This window comes from Falco peregrinus, chromosome 3 (assembly GCF_023634155.1).
Source record: "Falco peregrinus isolate bFalPer1 chromosome 3, bFalPer1.pri, whole genome shotgun sequence".
NCBI lineage: Eukaryota > Metazoa > Chordata > Aves > Falconiformes > Falconidae > Falco > Falco peregrinus.
This window is the reverse complement of record NC_073723.1, coordinates 1,299,107-1,315,847: the sequence shown is the minus strand read 5'-3', so window position 1 is coordinate 1,315,847 and position 16,741 is coordinate 1,299,107. Positions and strand designations below refer to the sequence as shown.

At 48.6% G+C, this 16,741-nt stretch overlaps 1 long non-coding RNA gene across 1 annotated transcript; it reads right to left on the bottom strand.

Annotated features, from left to right (window-relative positions):
* Positions 1 to 1,309: 1,309 nt before the first annotated feature.
* Positions 1,310 to 7,105, bottom strand: LOC129784136 (uncharacterized). Its single transcript, XR_008746519.1, has 4 exons — positions 7,015 to 7,105; positions 3,307 to 3,544; positions 2,321 to 2,465; positions 1,310 to 1,345 (listed from the first exon to the last, which is right to left on the bottom strand). It is a non-coding gene; the product is annotated as an uncharacterized LOC129784136 (long non-coding RNA).
* Positions 7,106 to 16,741: the final 9,636 nt, after the last annotated feature.

The following is a 16,741-nucleotide window of genomic DNA, read 5'->3' as shown; positions in this document are numbered from 1 at the left end:
CCTGCATCCCCCGAGTGCTGGTTGCTCCAGCGGAGACGGCTGCACCGGGCATCCTCAGCCTCTGTAAAGTGACACAGAGCTGCTAGAAGGTTTCCGAGGCACTTTGCTCTTGGCTCCCAAAGGAAGCAGACCTGTCTCCTGCTCCAAAAGGAAGCCACTTTTCCAAACCCCTCCTCCAAATCTTCCGCCGTGAACATGAGCCCTTGCTCTGCTCTGGAGAAGCTGCACTCCGTGTCCCAGCTGGAAAAGCCCCTGTGCCGGCTCCCCTGCCAGCCCCCAGGGCAGCACTCGGCCCCACAGGGAGTTGCCGCTCGGCTCCCAGAGCTGGCTGGGGAGCGCACTGCTCCGGCCATGGACCATCCTGTGTTTTAACCATCATTATTTCAAAAACACCAGCCGCCTTCTTAGGGTCGTCTCGGTAATTTCCTGCGGTTGCTTTTGCAATTCTTCAACTCTGTTATTGAAAACGGGACCGTCACCGTAATGGCTCCTTCATTTCCCACAGCCTGGCGCAGGGGAGCCTGTATCACTTCCCCTGGTTTGGCCCGCTCCCACCCTGCGGCTGGGCTAAAACCTTCTGCCCCACTAAATCGCTCTCCCTCTTCACAGCCACTTTCCCTGTGTGAAATGTGTTCATTTGATTCGTGTCGATATAGAACAATGCTAGGACCGCAGGATGAAATGTAACCTTCTCTCTTACATACCCTTGTATAACCACACGCTTAAGAAAAACAGAGTGATCAATGTCTATAGTTCCTGTATCTTGCAAAGAACATCTGGCTACATACCTCATTTCTGTATCTTAAAAAGGACATCTGGTTACACACCCTGATATGCAGGCTGAGCTGCTAACAGCAGAGTGTTAAGTAAGAGAAGTTTACAGGGCGCATGCGTAAAATCTAGGGTCATCCTAAGGGTGAGCCGAGGAAGACTGCTGACTTCATCCACCGACCGCCAGACAGGGGTTAAGAAGACCCTCGGAGATAGAAAGAGCATGCGCCACGAAGTACACGCCTGTTCCAAGGACCCATTTACATAAACCGACCCTTTCTTAGAAATAGCTAGGAATATGTCTTAGTTTAGGAAACATAAACCAAAAATAAACTTTGTACAGCGCGCGTCTTGGTGGAGCGGAGGCTCCCGACGCACCCAGCGCTGTTTGCTTGCCTCTATTTGCTTAATAAATTGCAAACTTTGATTGCAATCCTATTTTGGGACTAAGTTCTTTATCACAACAACATAAACACAGTTCCCATTTAAGTGATTAAAAACTGATAGAAACCGTTTATCAAGAAACCAGTTTTACAGTACCTTGTTCTTTTCACTCCCGGTTGTTGCTGCAGGTCTAGAAAACAGAAATATATTTCAGTACTGAAATGCTTACATTGATTATGAATAACACTACAGTTGCTTTGAAAACTTCACTGCAGAAATGAATTAAACTAAAATCTAGTATAACAACTTTGTTAGATGTAGTTGAAGACTGAAACAGTTACTGTCTACCATTATGTCTATTGGAAGGCTATTTCTCCTGCAAGATATTAAGCAAGTAGTTGAAATAACTATTCTCTCAGCTTCACACAAAGTGACAGAAATCTTACAGCTACAGACATGTAGCTATACGGTTACGTGCATTCCCTGTTTAATACCAGGGGTTTAGCTCTCTTCAGTACTGAGAATCCTTCTCCTACAGGTCAAAGAACTGTAATTTTGGATTCTCTGGTGTCCTGCGTCTGGCTGGGATGCAGTTTATTTTCTTCACAGCAGCCCACACAGCGCTGTGTGTTAGATTTCTGACCAAAACAGCGGTGATAACACACCAGATTTTTAGCTAGTGCTGAACAGTGTCAACAACTTCTCTTTCTCACTTTGCCACAACCCACACAGGTAAGTTCAGGGTGGGCAAGAAGTCAGGAGGGTACGCAGCTGCAAGAGAAAAGGTGGAGCGGGGAGCAGGGCAAAAAATCCTGAGATACCTGCAGTGAAAGAGGAATTTTGCTTTTCTGTAAGTCTCTCCTCGCCCTTTTTAAACACATGTAATACTTCTACGCCTGTGCACACACTCATGTAATTAATCAGAATTTGTGCACGTGACCTCGTTGTTGACTTGGCCAGCATGTTCAAGGCACTCTAAACAAAAAAGAAATGTGTGTCAACACAAAGCGCATCAGGTAGTGTGGTCACGCGAAAGAGTAAGAATCTTCATATGCATCAGATTTGCCAAAAAACCCCAAATACAACAAAAACCCCAAACTTGCCTCCAGCTCTCAGGTCAGTTTTTATCAGTAAGTTTTATTTTCAACATTCCTTATATGCATACCTTCCTTCATCCTGAGACGTTTCACTGGAAGTGCTATCGTCCGGTACTTGACCATGATTGCCACTGGAAGAGCTCATCTGCTGATGAGCCTTCTGCTTTGAAGGCTGTCTTTTACTTTCCTTTGCACCTTTGGCATTCAGGGCAACTTTAGTGCATTACACGGAAAGAAAGAAAAAAATCACCGAGTGAGTAGGTTTGCAAAAAGTATTTCTGTGAAACAGACATACTTAAGATGATGTCCAGAAACAACTGAGACGACAAATATCTATGATAAAACCACAGACTTGACTGCAAAGATCATGGAAGATACCCAAGTGCTTAAAAAACCTGCCCCTAGGAGTGAGGGGGACACATGGAATCTGAGCTAGATCCAGGTTAAGCTGGACTATATCCAAATAGCCACGGTACAGAAAGCATCTAGAGCAGAGATTCCTTGAAGGACAGACAGGAAAAAACTCCTGCTTAGGTTTACATAAAAATATGTGTGCCTGCTTTAGACTTTTGAGACCGGTTCGGTAATATCATCTTCTCCTGACAAAGGGCATATTAACTTAATGAAAACACCAACTGCACGGAGATCACTAAAATCACCTAGAAAAGGGAGTAGTAGCAAACCCCAATTTCCTACTTTTCTTTTCTAGGTGGCCGTTTCCTACAAAAGTAACTGCTTTTTCCAGTCTGCTTTTCTTTCTGGTTTTGAAGATGCATTTTGCCTCAGTATTAACATGTAAATCACAGGAATTTGGGTGGGGTTTGTTTTCTTTTTTTGTCCACTTTTCTTTTTTTAGAGCAGGCAATAAAATTGAACCTCCATCGTGAGCTTCGTGTTTTCTAAAAAGAAATTTTCTTCGCTTTTTGAGAAGCAGTGGACTACTCACTAGGGCTTTCACCCCTGGGGAAACTACTTCAACTACTACAGTATTAGAAAACCTAAGACACTTACATAGCACTACAAATAAGAATTAGAGATTATTTCCTTAGCTTACCCTTTCATTGGCATTTTAATCAATTTTGAGCTCTCCCCAGATGAAAAACTCTTTTTGTTTTTTTCTTCTATAGTGTTTTCATTCTCCATTTTCAAACAGGCGTTCTTCCTTAGAGTAATCTTTTGCTTCATTTGCCAATTAGTCATGTTGCCTGGTGGTGTATTTAATTTATCCAGACATTCCTGTTTTGCCACCGCCTGTGCTCTTGAACATCTTTCTTTGCTTTTTTCTTCTCAACCTATAAAAACAAAGTTAAGCTTCGTGTATTTCTTAGTATTTCTAGAAGACAGAAACACCACATCCAAGATGGATTGATTCAGGTTTACCTTTGAAATAATACAAAATGAAATCTTTTTTTTAATCCATAGAGAAGCATTTTCACAAAATTACACCACAAAGTGTATTATGTCATTGAGAGTTCTTCAAATTCACTCATCATGAAAGACATAACAAAAATACAGCCCTTAGAAAGAAAACAATAGTGTATCTTAAAACATGAACAACAAAAAAGTGAAAGCATTACAGATGGACAGTTAGAAGGACTGCAGCGTTAGTTGTAACACCACCAGAAAAAAATCAAGTGGAACTGTGCTGGGCTACTGCTCCCTGAACAAGGGGAGGAAAGAAAAAAAAGATCCCAAACCCACAAACACAAATGGTTTCACAGGAAAGAGGAATTTTCACAAAAGACAATGAAGACACACCATGCAGATATCACAGCACATGAATTAATAGTCAAGACCCTGTTCAGAAGCTATTTTCATTCTTTGATTCAGAATCAGAACCGACATATTTATATGGATTTCTGTTTATGGCAATGAAGTGATAACTACTTGCACTGGAACCGAGTGCCACCTGCTGTTAAACTGGAACAATAATGCATTCCGTTTTCCAAAAATGGGGAAAAAGACAACTCTCCACTGCCCTCTTTATTCACCAGTCACCTATTTCCATTAGAACACAACCCAATTTGTAGGAAGCATCTTCCCTTCGTGACAAATAGCTGAAGTGAACAGGACCATTGATCCGGAGCGAGATTAAAGAATAAAGGAGTAGCAGGTGAACTACCTCTTTTGGCAGCTGTACCTTCTCTTTCTCCAAAGCCAGGACTACTATTTGCAGCATTCCTACCTTACCCTTAAATCTTCCCGTATCTTGTTTTAGTTCTTCATCAAGATTCCTTTTCAGCATGGCACATGATTGCTGAGCATTTGCAAAAAGACTTTCCATTTCTGTTTCTCCTATTTTGTTGTCGATAAAGCAGTCCCTGGGAAAATCGTCACTAAATCCAGAGTCTTTTCCAGGTTCCCTCTCTGTTACAAAAAGTGCATTTTCATCACGTGTAGAAACTGGTCTTATTTTAGGAATCATATTAGAAACGTCATCCAAAAGACTTGGGTTTTAAGCTGTATCTCAGGAAGTATTCACAACCTCCCACTGCATTTCTGCTACTTCCATCTTCATTCTCTTCCATTTCCATAAGAGGCTTTTTTTTTCTCTCTCTCCATTTGCTAGAGGCACCTTTGTATCATTGATATTATTTGTGCAATCTTCTTCATCCGTACTCCAGGTATCTTCCGTGTTTGCATTTCAGTTATCTTGATCAGAAAGGACACCAAGACTCGGATTACAGTTTCCATTTTGGGTACTTTCCCACCTAGCATAAGTTTAATATCTCCAAATTCACCTTTACTTTCTAAGTTGTTACTTGACTCTGTTGCATGAGATGAAACAACATGAGAACTCTTCAATTCATCGCTGAAGCCATCTTCTGACACTTCTTCCACAGGGGAAGCAGTTTTCCCAGCTTCATTAATTTCACCAAACAGCTGCTTTAGTTCTGCTGTAACATTTTGAAAACTTGTTTTCAACTCCCTTTTCTCATTTTCAACCCACATTCTTGCATACCTTTCTTCCCAAGGTTTTGAACGTAACTGCTTGTCAGCACTGTGCAATTCCTCATTTTCCGATGTAAAATTGCTGCCTTATCAGTGGGATTTTCATGTGCTGTTTTTTTCTATCAAGTTGGTAGTTTCTAAAATATATTTATCCTTAAGTAAACAGCTACAGACAGAAAGATTATCAAGAAAAAACAATACAGTTAATCTATGCAATTCCTGTTGCAAACTCATCCTATAATAGAAATAAGGCATTTTGAAAGCCATTTTTATAATAAAAATCAAGGGATACTAAATGAAAGGTTCACTGCGTCACCATCTTCTTAACAAGAGAAGGACTCGGAAACAACAGTTTCTTGGGTTAGATTTGCCTAGGCATTAGGGTTGCTTTTACCTTCTCGCCTGCTCGCTTTCTGTAACTGCCAGCATTTGTCACAGAGCATGTTTATTTTTCACGCTTTATTGCTTTAATACCATTTTTCATTAAGACTGCCAACATTTTTCTCACCCACCCTCCTCCCTCTACTCCATCGCGCTCTACTGTCTGGCATTTTACAGTCCCCGGCCGTCTAAGCTAACCCAAGGGGAACGAACGTGACAAGCTTTTTACCGTTCACCACACAGAGAACTGGCTAAGGGAGGATTATTTCTTCACCCAAGCTTCAGAAATAATAAATTCCATTCCAAGGTGCAAAGGAAAGGATTTATTAGGGAAACCTGCCTGCTCCTGCCCTCACCCCAGGAATCAGGAACCCAAGCTTGCAGGAAAACCGCACCATGCCTTAACCCTACCCAGCCCCCTCAAGCCCCTGTCCCCACGCTGTTTCTCAACAGCTCCGACTGCTTCTGCCCCGTGTCACAGTCCTGCCCACACGCTCCCTCCCCACACGCCTCCTCGGCTCGTGGTGCCTTCTGAACAGGGCCTGCAGCCCTGGTGTCCCAGCGGGCTGAGACCCTCACGCTCCTCGCGCTCCCCTCTTGTCAGCCAGGCCCTGTTCTCCCGCGGCAAAGACCCCTCTGCTCACAAGAGGGAAGGAGCACCTCAGCCAGACACCACCTGTCTCACCCTCCCCCTTCCCAAGCTCACTGGCCAACTACTACCACCTTGCAACAGGCTTAATAAGTCCTGCGCTTTGCCTGCTAGAATTAGGCACGTCCCTCTCTCGTGATGCCCGGTGGGGTGGAAATCATTTGCTACGCTGTCCCTTCGGGTGTTCCAGAGGACGCCAGACCCCTCTGTGCAGCCCTGCCCCGCACGCCCGCCACAAGCAGGACACCTGCCTTATTCCCCTCTAGGATACCCTCTGAGAAAACCCTTTTCAAACACTTCACGTGGCCAAACAAGAGCGTATTTTGCAGAGGCCGGGGCAGCATCAGAAAGGTCACCACATTTCAAGGCGTTCTCTTTGATCTTTGTCTTACAAAGAGGAAGACCGGCATGTTTAATCAATCAGATCAGCGTATTATAGACAAATCTCCCTCTTCACTTGAACGTGCGTTTTGCACAGGCAAAAAAACCCGCATTTGCCCGCACTGTTTCTCAGCAGTGCACAAGAGGAAAAACACCGCTCAAAATTTAAGCAAACCAACTGAAAACAAATCAGTGTAACAGCAAGCATCTGGCATAGTGACAAGGATTTTACCCCACCGTAAGAAGACTGTATCCAACTTTACTTCAGACTGGGATACAGCCTTCACCTACAGGACTCTCCCTTCAGCATTATTCACTGACTGGTAAGTTTTCTTTACCTTAGTGTATAGTACAACTTACTGAATCAGGCTGTAATCCAAAATACTTGGGTTTACACACCCACACCCCATAATATTCAATGGCATCCTTCACGTCTTCTTTCTCAGCTGATGATGACGTATGAAAGGTAGATCCCGAGTTCTCACGTGCAGTGAAAAACCACACATTTTTATAACCAGCATGACTTAATACTACTTATTTACACCTAGAGTGCATCTTGAATCATCCTACTTGTGACAAAAATCTTAACAAAATAAAACATCCCCTCAAATTTGTGCACTCCTAGAGAGAAAATTATCATAATACAGACTGAAGATGCATCTGTGTGAAATCCTTTCTTCCAGGGCATTATACCTTTTAACGTATACGGGAAATTGGCTGAAAATCACTATATATGGTCACAAATAGGCCATTCCTGTTTCTTAAACATGCACAACCTCTCTCTCTCTCATACGTAGGTATACACCTCTGTACCTCTGACACACAGTGCGCCACACAGTATTCCTCCAGCAATTTCCGTTTCCCTGTGTGTTGTGCACAGAAAATCACGAACAACAAAGTCACAGGCTTGAAATCTTCAAGACCCCAGCTTTATTCCTTGCACGACACAAATGTGTCTCTAGACATGGATCTAGACAGAGTATTTCAGTCAAACTGCTGCCCTGACAATAGATGCCTGAGCAGAAGACCCACTGATGTTGCTGGAAAACTGAATTGTACTTCCAGACATTGCGGTACGGATCCTGTAGAAGTGATCTTGTAGAAAAGAAAAAAAAAAATCACTACGAAAAGTTATATAAATGTATTACTGACATGGAACAAGACAAACAGAGCGCAAGTGCTATCGGCTGCTCTCCAGAAGAGTTACACCCTGGGTTTCTTCTCCCTTCTCTATCGGTATTTCAGCTGCTGCTCACAGACTGGAGTGACGCTGACATAACATGGCACATCCCAGGGTGACAGCGGGTGGGTTACATGAGAGCAGCTGCCATTGCTTCCCCGCTCCCCCAGCACCCAGCGGTTTTTACAGCGCGCAACAGACGAGCAAAACCCGTTTCAGGCCGGGCTGGGAAGGCGAGGGGCAGGGAGAGGTCACTCACGGACTGACACAAACGCCCACACAGCCCCAGCCCAGCCTTCCCGGCCCTGGCACTTTGCGTTCAGGGGGCCAACTCTCACGGGAACCGGGGGGCTGGTGTCACGTGGCCTCACACAGGGACCATCTGCTTCTGACATGACAAACGGGCTCTTCCCCGTCAGGCTCTCCTCTCCCTCCTGACCCTTGCCCACAGGTTCACAGACAAACCACAGCCGCCCCACTCGGGCTAAGGATCCTCTCACTAGGAAGCACACCCGGGAGGAGGCGGCACACGGGCTTGGGCTCCCAGGCTCCCAGGAGCACAGGTAATGCAGATTGTAAACTTGACATCTGGTCGTCTTCAGCTCACCTAGGTTTTTGTGCATCTTCATACCTCCTCCCAACTCACTTCACACGCCATTTGTCTGACAGCAGAGGAGCAGGTAATCCTGACACTTAATTTCCACCAGTTCAAAGGGAAACAGCTGGTGCTGAAACCCCTTTTATTCCAGGAGTCCTAGCGCTGCAGCTGAAAAGTGCTTATAGGTATAATTTATAATGATGGGTGTCTTGAACATAGAATGATTGCTTGCCACGTTTTTCTAGCCTCGGTATCTCTGGCAAAACACATGTGCAAATCTTACTGCATAAAGTACCAAGTCCCTCAGCATTTCTAGAGGCCACATTCCTCCTCAGGGCGGGGAAGGGAGAATCACTTCCCTATTTCCCTGCCTGCTGGTTTCAGATGAGGTGCGACACTTCACAGCAGTGCTGGGGTAAAGCTGGACGGCGTTATGCAAACCTAAATATTCTGCTTGGCTCCAGAAGGCTGCGGGTCTCCCCAGGCTCTTTTACACACGCTCCATCGCTGCTATTGCTTCAGCAGCGGTTTTACCTACCAACAGAGACTTCCTTAAAAACGTGTTCTGACTATCCTGAACAGTGGATTGTATCTCACAGTTTCATTGATTTGCACAGCAGAATCCTGCAGTTTCCGTTGAAGCTAACAAAGACCGTGTGCTTTCAAAACCAAGCACATCCAGCGCCTCCATCATAACTCTGAATTAGAGCTATTGCCTAAACAACTACATGCTGCACACGCTGCCCGTGCCAGCCCTGGCTAGCCCAGCCCTGTTTTACCGATTCATCCAGGCACTTCCATCAGTGCCTCTGACTTGGTGCATTTACACATGAGAAACCAGGCATTTCTGACCAACACCCATGCACTGGTTATTTTTAAATTAATGACACATTACTAATAGTCAAAATCACTTGCGCCGCAGATTTTCCCTGAATTTCTTCACAGCATCACCTATGATTGCTGTTGTCAAATACATGACTGCTGCTTTCTTTACCTGCACAAAGCCTGGCACAACACGTACAATACTGCACAACATACAGCTCCATCTGACAGTCAGACCAGAATGACCTTCCTGCAGTGCAGGCGGGCTGCATATCTCCAGTAGCACCCACAGCCCCAGCCTGCACTGCTTTAGAGACAGCAAAGATCCACGCTGACGAGAAACGCTCTCACGCACATGGCATTTCACCTTGTCCACGGATTTCAAACACGGGTTGCTTTGCAAAATTTAATTTTATGGTTTCGTTCCAAGGCAAAACAGACTGTCCAACAACTTTTGACTTACACTAAAAACCATAAATATCCACCTTCCGTATGAACGGGTACATGAAGGATATATACTGCTGATGAATTTTTTCGCATGTTGCTGGGAAGCAATACCTGCACGTGTTCATCTTTTTGTCCATCTCTGCTGGGATTCCTTCTAGCTGGGTACGTTGCATCTCAGGGTTGTATGGAGGGGATTACCTCCAAGCAGCGGGACAGATCACCAGCCACCCCTGTCGCTCCTAAACTGCCTCTGCTGAGCATCTCAGTGCCTCCCACAGTGGTGGCTTGCTCAAGAAGAGGTGGCCTGTGATGGCTCCTCTCCAGTGCACATGCCCACAGGACCACTGAGCAAAGGACTATCCCACACCATCCTCCCCCTCTCTGAGAAAGAAAGCACGTACGCATCTATGGCTAATCTCCCTTCTGAAGCAGTACAGCTCAGCTGAGACCTCAGACTGCTTTTCTGCAGCACCTGGGATTCTTACCAAAACTGTCTCCGTGGACTCTACCCGGACTCAGTTTTGTGCAGAGGTATTTACTGCCGCATGCGCAACAGCAACGGCAAGGGCAGGCAGCGCAGCGATCTCCTGTTACCGAACGTGCTGCTCTGGGACTCCCAAACAGGGGGTCAGTTAGATCCCTGGCAAAGTTCTCCAGCAAAGCCACCCGTGATTTGTACCCACCTCAGCTGTACAAACACGGTGTAAACAGACGCAGAGCGGCTCTTTACCTCCAGCACTGTATGTCCCTTTCCTTCCCATGTCACCAGCACCTGCAAAAGCGCTCACGGAAATGAGCAAACGCCACCCGCCAGAAAGAGGCAGGGCTTTCAAAGGGAAGGAGGGTATTCAATGGAAGCTGCAGATGTGCCCTGCCTGGAGAAGGTATCACTGGCAACCCCTCCTCTGTGAGAGCTGGGGAGATGCAGAGGGGGAGGAAGGCAGGCGTCCGGGAGTAACTAGAAGCCCTGGTTTGCTATTGCTGCAGTAGCCCTGGCTGGGGGGACAATAGAGCTCTCCATGAAATGACGATCAACCAAACCATTTCAGAGGGGCACAGCAGGGAGCACTAGCTGCTGGGTGTCAGCAAAGGGCTGTGCTCAGCTTCTCTGCGGCAGGTTGCCATAGGCAAGGTGAACACGAAGCACAGGGAGGATCTGCAGTTCTACCTGCCTTGCAGGGGCTTGGCCTGAGCTCCCCCTTTGCAAACCAAGTCACCCTCCCACCACACGGCACAATCTCTGCTTCATGTATGTCCCAGCAACTGGGGTACCCCATGCAGAGAAATCTGAGAGGTCCCCCCTGGTCACAGCTCTAGTCATCACTGGTTCCAACAACTTCTGGTGCTCAGGGTGTCCCCTGCGCCAGGGGTCCTCCCTCCAGGCGCCCCTCCTCCTCTCCATTTGCCCCGGAGTAGACGAACTCAACATCACACCCATTCTGGGGAGATTTAAGCCCCAAAGAGCTCAGAACTGCCTGAAGCCAGCACAAAAGCCTATCTTCTTGAGAGAGAGAGTTGCAATGTCCTTACACCCTCCCTGTCCTTCCCGTCTAGATCAGAAACCAAACAGGGGAAGCGGTGCATGCAGATACACCGAGAATACTGAATGGGACACACTGGCTCCTCTTCCAACTCCTTTATTGTCTCAAAGGTGTTTTCATTCTGTTGGAGGAAAAAGAGAGAAATATGTAGAGTCCCCAGGTTTATCCCTGGTAAGCACTTTCACATGTTCATTTAGTAAAGCAGATTAGATTGATTCTTCAGAGATTTTTTTTTTTTTGGGGGGGGGGAGGGGATTATAATGAATCATTCAGTTTTTAAATCAGGCTTAGGAGCCACGACTCACTGGCTATGAATACATGTACACACATGCGTGCACAGGACAGAACAGAATACTCTATTTACTCATATGGGTCTGAAAAGACTTTTTTTTTTTCTATCATTTTTTGTTCTGTGCATCATTTACGGCTGGACTGCATGGACAAGGTGGTTTTCTTAATTCTGTGAAAACACTTGCATCTATTGATGCCTGCACCTCTAAACATAGTGACATGGTCATACAGCCAAATCTGCAAAGCGGATTACTGTTCTTACACCATTCTGGGCATAGCAGACACACCCACAGAAACACCCCTAACGGCCTAATGGTCATGCCTATTTACACATTTATTTCTGCTATTTTATCGTCTGTAAAGAACAAGTGCTCCTTTCCTCGACCTGTCTCAGAAGAAACCTGAATACTTAAGGAATTAAAACAGGTAAGTCGGCCAAAGGAAAATTTAAACATACTTACTTTAACAATGCCAAGGTGTTATTACTAAAATGCAAGCACTTTGACAGTAGGTATCTTACCAGTGCTGTGCAAAGCGACACAGAAAAGCCTCAAGAAAAATCTACTAGAGTTTGCATCAATCCACTAAATCCCAGCACAATGGTTCAAGGGTAAGGGCACTTTAAAACAGAATGTGTCCTGAATCCTGTTAGCAAGAAGACAGAGAACATATCCTGCTGGGAAGATCATTCATGATTAGGAAAACTTGATCAGGCTACTATAAATTTGTCCCAGGTTAGAAAAGGCCAAGAATCTTTCAAAGGACGCTACAAAAAAATAACATTTAAGACAAAAGGCAAGTGGAGTAGCAAATGGAATTAAAAGGAGTCCTCGAAAGTAAGTCTTTCCGTAATAAGCAAGGCTAATAACAAGCTAGGGCATAGAAAAGATTAGTTCAGCAGCAGGATGCACAGCAGATAGGAGAGCAAATTAGTTCTGTCTTACCAAAATGTAAATGGGTGGGGGGGGGGGGGGGGGGGGGAATTCAGAACTTAAAGTGTTTCTCTTTATTTTTCCTGCATCTAATTTTTAACTGTTAAGAGAAATAACACAAGAGCTTTATTTTTGCTAATGCCAGGCAACCGGAATCTGGAATTTAAATTAATCCTTTACACACTGCCATTTGGGGATCATTTCTACCAGATCCAACAAGGATACAAGGGATAGGACAAGAGGAAATGGCCCCAAGTTGCCCCAGGGGAGGTTTTCAGTGGACATTAGGAAAAAATTCTTCACTGAAAGGGTTGTCAAGGACTGGAACCAGCTGCCTAGGGAAGTTTCAGGGTGGCCTCACCATCCCTGGAGGCACTTCAAAGATATGTGGTGCTCAGGGACACAGTTTAGTGGTGGGCTTGGCAGTGTTGGGTTAACGGTTGGACTCAATGATCTTAAAGGGCTTTTCCAACCTAAATGATTCTATGATTCTATGCTGTTCAAAATGACCTACCGCCTTCCTTCAAAAAGGAGGGGGTATACTGCTGTTCCAATTGTACTGGTTATCAGGTAATCCAGCCTCGTAGCACTCTTTAAAGTTTACAAGCACCAAGATATCCCCCAGTGTCTGCACTTTAGCTAGTTTGATACTAAGCTATACATTTTTCTTAACGTGATGAGCAGCATATCTCAAGCTATGTTTGAACATATTCTTAGGTGAATATGTTCACCTAAGACCAGACGGGGGGCGAGCCCCGGGAAGGGACGCTGTCGCACCGGGACGTCGCGCAGCCCCTCTGAGCGCCGAGGCCGGCCGGGGCTGGCAGCGACCGTCTCCTCGGGACCTCATGCTGCCGTCCAACGGCCGGATCCCATCGCCCGCCGTGCAACGGATCGAGCACCCGCACGGCCGAGGGACCAGGTACGCGTCTCTGCGGGGACGGGAGCTGGGGGGCAAACCCACAAAGCTAGCACAGCTCTTTGCAACAGGAAGATGCTTTATACACCTGGAAAAACCGTTTACGATGACCTTTAGTCACACTTGATCCTCACTGGGTCTTAGGAGCCTCGTCCCCATTTAAAGGCACAGCGGTCTTTACTTTCACTCAAGTGTTCATGCACAGTTCAAGTAATTTCTGTTTGGTCCCATTAACCAACTGGTTCTCCCTGAGCTTACCTTATGCCCCAGCTTGACCCATGGCGTCTGTTCCCTCTCCCGAGGCCGTGTGCTGCCAAGCGCCTGCAACACGCTCTGTCCTCCGGACCCTCTGCTGTGCTTCGCTGCAGGCCCTCACATCTTTCCTCTACGCTGCCACTTAAGGCGCAGAGCTGCCTTCTGCTGACCACCTACGTGCAAGCCGTCGGTCCGCAACGCTTCCCGGGGCGCCGGGGGCTGCCTGCGGCGCGGCGCGGCGCGGGGCCGGGGGCGGCTCTGCGGGGGCTGCCGGCGGCTGAGGCGGAGCCGCGAGTGCGGAGCCGCGGCGCAGCCCCCGGGTTCGCCCCCTGCGCAGGGCTGCCCGCTCCCTTCCCTGCGCGCTCCCCGGCGCTCGCCGCCTCGCTCCGGCCTCTCCCGGAGAAGGGGTCCGCTCTCCGGCTGGCAAACGGCTCCCCCGAGCCGGGCACGGCCAGCGCCGCCGTCGCAGGAGCGTGTCGGGCCGAGGGGCGGCGGCGAAACGTCTCGAACCTCGGCAGCGACAGCCCCGACCGCGCGGAGACCCGGCAGCGAGCCCGGGCCCCCCGCGGGAGGCGGCTCCGGCTGACCGGCACCTTCACGCCGCACTCGCGGCCTCTGCCGCGGTCGTGCCCGTCCTCCGCAGCCGCTCGGGGGGCGCCCGTCACCCGCAGCTCCCCCGGCTCGCCCGCGCCGCTCCCGCAGCCGGCCCCGGGCAGGGCGGGGGGGGACGGCGGAGCCCTCCCCGGCTGCCGTGCGGGCTCTGCGGCCCGGGCACAGCGGCCCCGCCGGCGCACCCCGCAGCGAGCGCACCGCGGCGCCGGGGGGCGGCGACCGGGCTCCAGCCGCCGGCTGTCCCCGACGGAGGGGCGGGCGGGGTCGCTCCAGCCCGCGGCACCGCCTGCCGGACCGCCCGCCGGCCGGGAGGGGTGTCCCCCCGCCCCGGGTGGCCCCCCGCCCCCGAGCCGCCCCCCTCTCGCAGCCCGGGCTGCTGCCGAGCTCCGCTGCCGAGAGCCCGAGCGAGATCGCTGCCCCCCGGGCCCCGGTGCCCACCCGGCGCTGGAAAAGCGCAGCCCCCTGCGGCGTGCTTACAGGCACCAGGGGCTGGGGGCTGCCTCTGCCTGCCTGTGCGGGTGTGTACACCGCATAACCCAGCGCTGACCCTACCTGCATGCACACGTGTGTGTGGCGGGCATGCCCGCTCGGCACGCGTGTGCCCACTGGAACACACTTCCTTGGCCGGAGCCGGGGGGGGGCTGCAGCAGCCTCCCCTCTCTCCTGGGCTGGTACCTCTGGCACGACAGATTTCCCTCCAACAACGAACATTAAAGGTAATGCTGCGGAGAGGCAAAACAGTTCGCTGACTTACACCCAAGCTGGTATTTCTCCTGCAAATGCCTACTCTGTTTAAATCATGATTTCCTTACATCATACCTCAAAAGCATCATTTTCCTGGAGCCAAATCACGACCAAACACACGCAAAAACTACGCTGACCTTAACGCCGAGCGGCTCTGCCTTCCGGCAGGCAAGCTGTAGCGCTCAGGGCCGTGCCCCCCCGACCCGAGACAGTGCGGTGCCCCCCGAAAGCCGGGCTGCAGGCAGGAGCCGCCCCGGGGCCAGCAGCCATCGGCAGGCGGGCAGGAGCCTCCCTGCCTGCAGAGAAGGGCTGGGGCTCGGCCCGCTCAGCGCCTCGGGGGGCAGCCAGGGCAGGGGGAGCTGAGCCCCACCGGCGTGGGAATACGGAGCCTGCTGGCAAGGGCCTGCTAGCTGCTGAAAGAAAACAGGCTGCTGAAGGGGTAAGGCTCAAGGACACCAGGGTACAATCACTGTGGTAGGGGGAGATCCCGACCTCCTACTCAAATGGCCCCCCCGAAGAGAGTGAGTCCCCCCGCTCGGGGAGCACGGGGAGTAAATTTAAAATGAACTCTACCTTTAAACTGAAGCGAGAATGCAACTAACCGATAATTAGCTCCTAGGTGTAGACTTTGGGCAGAACTAACCAACTTCACTGTGTAAATATGTATCGTGAGTAAAACTACGTGTGCAAGCCAGGAGGAGCGACCCCCCTTGCACCCGGCACCGCAATAAACACACCCGCTTTATAACTTACCCCGAGTTACGGAGTTTAATTCCGCACGTCAGACGGAATAAGCAGCCTTTTTACTAAGCAGTTGGCTCTTCACCTACCATTTCCCCAGCCACTCTCTCACCTGAATGCGCTCAAACATCGACCTGCAGTAAAACTCTCCTGCAGAGCCTCTGTGCCTGCTCTGCAGCCTCAGGATTTCAGGCAGGGAGAGCAGTTTGCTGCCGCTCCTCTCCTGCCCCTCCAGATGCCTTTGCTCCTGCTGCTCACTGCCTGCTGCCCGGGGGGGATGGGGGCGGTGGGGGGGTGGTGGTGATGGCTCACTCCCACCCATTGCCCTGCAGGACAGAGACATCCACCGCATTACAGACAGGGTCGGCCCGGCAAGTCTCTGCCTCCTCTTTCATGAGGTCAAGGGTATCGTAGGGTAAGTTTTCACTGTATTAACATTTCTCTTAATACAGGAGATAGGACTTCAGTAAGTTCCATGCTACTGCCAACAGTGTTGTACTGCAATTAATTTGAGAGAAATCTCAAATAATATCCTGCAGTAGGAGAGAAATTATTTTAAATTTGTTTTTGATTATGCTCAACTTATTTATTCAAGATTTTGTCAGCAAGCAAGCATTGCTGTTTTTCAGGCTTTGACAAAGCGGAGCTCTCCTATTACCATTCCTCTGTCAGAACTCCAAGCAAGGACTACAAAGTTCGGGAGAGAAAAAATCCTTTAATAGACTGAACTGACAGGCTTTTTTTGTGTGTATGTTTTCTCTTAAAATATAGATATACAGTGAAGGCCTGATGAAAAGGCATATAATAAAAGGATTACCAAAGTTAGCATGACATTCAAAAAACAATCAAACTCTTTTCTCTTTCTCTAAGCATTAGTTCATATAGTTGCAGTACTTTGAATAAAAATGGATCTTGACAACAGTCATACTATAAACAGTGGAAATGCTTATTATTTTTCTTGTGCTCACTGGAATCCGTATATAATACAAAACACTAACAGTCAGACCACAGAGGATGCCAAGTGATTTGACATAATGAGTAACT